We start from the raw sequence: 5,012 nt of genomic DNA, 5'->3' as shown, positions 1-5,012 counted from the left end.
GAGTAGTACGGAGTCCTGGGCTCCTCCTCCAGCCTGAGAGACGGCTGGTGCTACAGGAAGCAAACCTGCTCGGGTGACGCTCTCCATGAGGCCCACCAATTGGACTAGAGCATCCTGAAGAACTGGGTAGCAATAAACCCCTCTGGGACCTGAGTTGGGCCCACCGGAACTGCTGGGGCTGGGGTCGGAATCTCCTCGTCAATGTCAACCTGAGGCTCTGCCACTGGTGCTGCTGCTCGGGGCTGAGCTCCGCCCCTACCTCAGCCTCTAGCACGGCCTCGCCCTCGCCCTCTGCCCCTAGTGGGAGCTGTCTGGGGCTCGGACTGCTGATCGGAAGATGAGGAAACACGTGTTCTCGTTATCTTCAAAAGAACATAGTAGAAGTTCAATTAGCATTGAAAAACCAAATCGCACGACAATGAAAGAACAAGTGTGAAACTTTTCCTAACTCGGTAGCCTCTGGGGGATAAATACAGACGTCTCCGTACCGATCCCTCACACTCTACTAAGCTTGTCCGTGAGTTGTGAGACCTATTCAACCTAGAGCTCTGATACCAACTTGTCACGATCCGGATTTCCCACCCTCGGGAGTCGTGATGGCGCCTATTAATGAGAGCTAGGCAAGCCAAATTTAATTACTTGTCCATTAATAATCTAATCCATTTAACAATTTACGTCAATAATACAAAAATAATGAAATTTAATAATAAGCGAAAGTCTTAATATTTTATAAAACTGTATAGAAATGCGGAGGGTTCAACAAAATCCTCTACCCAAGACTAGTGTCACTGCACTCACGAACTGCTAAGAATACTACATACAATCGTCTGAAAGAGAACATAAGCTGTTTGTCTCGATTACAATGAGATAACAGATAAAAATAAAGGATAGAGGAGACGCCGGGCTTGCGGACGCCTGCAAGGCTACCTCGGGTCTCTCAGAAATGACGCCTGCTCCCACACTACTGCTGTTGCTGCTCGAAACCTAGATTTGTGCAAAATAGCACAGAGTGTAGTATCAGCACAACCGACCCCATGTGCTGGTAAGTGTCTGGCCTAACCCCGACGAGGTAGTAACGAGGCTAGGACCAGACTCCAGATAAACCTGTGCAGATATATATACAAGTACAACGGAAAAATAGCAAGAAAATAACAATCCAAGCTGGGGAAGGGAGCATGCTTCAGGGGTAACAGATAGAAACAAAATATCAGGAATAATGGTACGCACATCTACAGTTTAACTCCAAACAAAAATGAAAAGATAAGACAACTTTCATATTCAACTCATCTTGTTGCAGGCGTGCTACCTGATTCCATTTCTCAATATCTCGTGGTAGGCGTACCACCCGCTCCCATTTCAATGTCACTCGTGGTAGGTGTACCACCCGCTCATATTTCAATATCACTCGTGGTAGGCGTACCACCCGATCCCATTTTAGTATCACTTGTGGTAGGCGTACCACCCGATCCCATTTTAATATCGCTCGTGGTAGGCATACCACCCGATCCCATTTCAATATCACTTGTGGTAGGCGTACCACCCGATCCCATTTCAATATCACTTGTGGTAGGCGTACCACCCGCTCCCATTTCAATATCACTTGTGGTAGGCGTACCACCCGCCCCCTTTACTTTCAACACAATGCACAATACAATCCCCACAAGGGAATAATCAAATTAATACTCTTCCTGGCAAGGGAACTATAACAACAAGTCAAACATCCCGACAAGGGAGAGTCAGCTATAACCAATCCTATTCAACTTCTTCCTGGCACAACTAATACCAATATTTAATCACAACGTTCATAGGATCAAACAAGGGCACACAATTATCAAGATAAGACTCACGGTCATGCTTGACATCGACGCATGGATACTCGTCACCATGCCCATACGTCGTACTCAACACAAACAAGTAGCAATTATGACTCAACTCCTAATCCCTCAAGCTAGGGTTAAGCCAAACACTTACCTCGATGCTTTGAACTCAACTCGAGCCTCAACTATAGCTTTACCCCATGATTCCACCTCCAATCCGCTCGAATCTAGTCACAAGCCACTTAATTACTTTAATAAACACTAAATGAAACAATTTCAATGCATAAAAATAAATTTTCCAAAGTTTTTACCAAAAATTCCAAAATTGCCCCGGGCCCGCGTGGTCAAAACCCGAAGTTCGAACCAAAACCCGATTACCCATTCCCCCACGAACTCAAATATGTAATTTGTTTTGAAATTGGACCTCAAATTGAGGTCCAAATTCCCAATTTTTGAAAAACCTAGGTTCTACCCAAAACCCCTAATTTCACCCATGAAAATCATTTATTCTAAGTGAAAAACATGTTAAATGATGTTAATGAGTGAAAGAATTAAGTAAAAGTCGACTTACAAATGATTTGGGATGAAACTTGTTCTTGAAAAATCGCCTAAGGTGTTGTATTTTGAAAGTGGGGTGGAAAATGGCCTAAAATTCGACTAACTATGAAAATTGCTGGGCTGCAGATATGGCAATTGCGAACGAACCCCGACCATTTGTGGGAAACGCGAAGCTGGGTTCGCATTTGCGAACCCTTCCAATTTTGCCAGGCCTCGCATTTGCGATGAAAAGGTCACATTTAAGACCCATTGAGTTTCGCATTTGCGAGAAATAAGATTCCATTTGCGATCAGTAGGCCAAATCGTAGGCTTCGCAATTGCGATACAAAGCTCGCTTTTGCGAGCTCGCAATTGCGAGACACATCTTTGCAAATGCGAAGATCACAGAAGCAGCATACCAGATTTTTATTAAGTTTAAAAATGCACTCCGACACCTATCCAAAACTCACCCGACCCCTCGGAGCTCCAAACCAAATATGCACACAACCTCAAAAACATCCTACAAACTTACTCGCGCGATCAAATCGCTAAAATACTATCATATACATCGAATCAAGCCTCAAAACTCATGATTTCTTCTAAACTTTCATAAAACATCAATTTTCCATTTTAAGTCTGAAACACGTCAAACGACGTCCGTTTTCAACCAAACTTTACAGAAAACGCTTAAACCATATATAAGACTTGTACCGGGCGCCGGAACCAAAATACGAGCCCGATACCATAGTCTTTCAATCAAATTTTATTTTCATTTTCCTTAATCATTTCCAAAAAATAATTTCACACAAAAATTCATTTCTCGGGCTTGGGACCTCGAAATTCGATTCCGGGACCGTCAAATCACGAGTCCGGGTCCGTTTACCCAAAATGTTGACCGAAGTCAAATTTATTCAATTTAATATCAAAATTTAGCATTTTTCTCACAGAATTCATATTTAAGCCTTCCGGCTATGCGCCCGGACTGCACACACAAATCGAGGCAACCCCAAATGAGGTTTCCAAGGCATCAGAAGCACAGAATGAGTAAAAAAACAAGGTGATGACCCTTTGGGTCGTCACACATTAATTGACTTACGACGTACTCTCACATACGAAACTATGGAGTGTAACAGTAATAATGATATTTTAAGAAGATTTCTTACATTAATAGTGAAATGAAGATCAACAATTTTTTAATGAAAATTTTTCTTTACTTTTTGGACTTCATTTGGTATAAACAAAGTGACTAGTTTAGAACATTGAGCTGGCTTTTGAACTTTTATGAACTCATTGTCTACAAGGCTCAATTTATATAAATGTTTTATTAGTAGGTATTTTTGCCCTTAATTAGGGAAAATTAATCCAAAATAGTCAAAAATGTGGTTTTCTTCCAAGAGGTAGAGAAGCAAGAAGAAGAGGCCTTTTGTGAAGAGATTCCCTTTTCTGAAAGTCTTAAAAATTCCTAGTTGCTGAAATCTCTTACATCACCTCTGATTAATTGACCTTCCTCATAAAATCCATAAAAAGAGAAATATGATTGGTATAAAATGATACCAACATTAGATTATTCTAAATCTGAATCGTTCTTCAACATATAATTTCAATAATTAGGATGGACTAAATCAAGATAAAAAGTTACCATTAATTATTAATCTTAATGATTGGAAATGCACAAAATTATTATTAGAAAACCATCTCAGCATTTATTGCTTCTTTCTTGCATCTCTAGAAGACATCGTTTCTTCAAAACTTTTTGGATCACTTTCCGTATTTAATAAAGGGTTTATATTGATGTATATTTAACAAAAAAATAGAATTTCGGTTAAAACTAGAAATTAAGAGAAAAAATCGGATTACTGATAATTAGGAGATAAAAAGAATAAGAAATTTTTGAGAATAATAAAGCAATAAATAAGTTTGTATTTCAATGTAATCTCAATGATATTTCGTGTCCTTACAAATGCTGAGATCTCCTCCTTTTATAGTTGATTTTTCTAGAAAAAGGTATAATGTCTCAGTCTTAAAGAGGCAATTATGAGCATTAAATGACATTAAATGAAACGTTACACAATCATTCCTATTCAATGCTGATTCGCTAACGTATTTGACATTTAATACTGAATTTAGACTCCTTTATGCTATCAGATTCATATCTTCAATTCCTTCTGACCTCCTGGCTTTAATTAAGTTAAATAGATACGAGACTCGTATCATTTGAATAGCATCTCGTGCCTATTTAACTCTCTTTTTTTCGTATCTGATATCGCCCGTGCCCCTCAGTTGATCATCATGTTTTGACCATTTGACCAGTCCACGTGTCATGCCACGTCACCTTCAATATAAATTCAGTTTTTTTTCAATACAGATAGTCCCCCCATTTTCCATTTATTTATCAATTAAATATTTGGGAAGTGGTCTTCATTAAAAAGGGAATTTTTGCCATAATCAATGCTATGACAGTGTCGACGCTTCAATTGTCTCTTCTATTTAATGCACCATATACGTGTCACCTTCTCATTAGTTCTGCGATTTTGCAGCCTTTTTCTAAGGCTTTTTTAACTCCACTATTCACGAAGTGATAGTTGCCTTTATTATAGACTTTCCATCATTACACTTCTATTATCGACGTTGAGTTTATATATAAACTTGCCCCTCTTT

This window comes from Nicotiana attenuata, chromosome 7 (assembly GCF_001879085.1).
Source record: "Nicotiana attenuata strain UT chromosome 7, NIATTr2, whole genome shotgun sequence".
NCBI classification, from domain to species: Eukaryota; Viridiplantae; Streptophyta; class Magnoliopsida; order Solanales; family Solanaceae; genus Nicotiana; species Nicotiana attenuata.
This window is presented reverse-complemented; position numbering follows the sequence as displayed.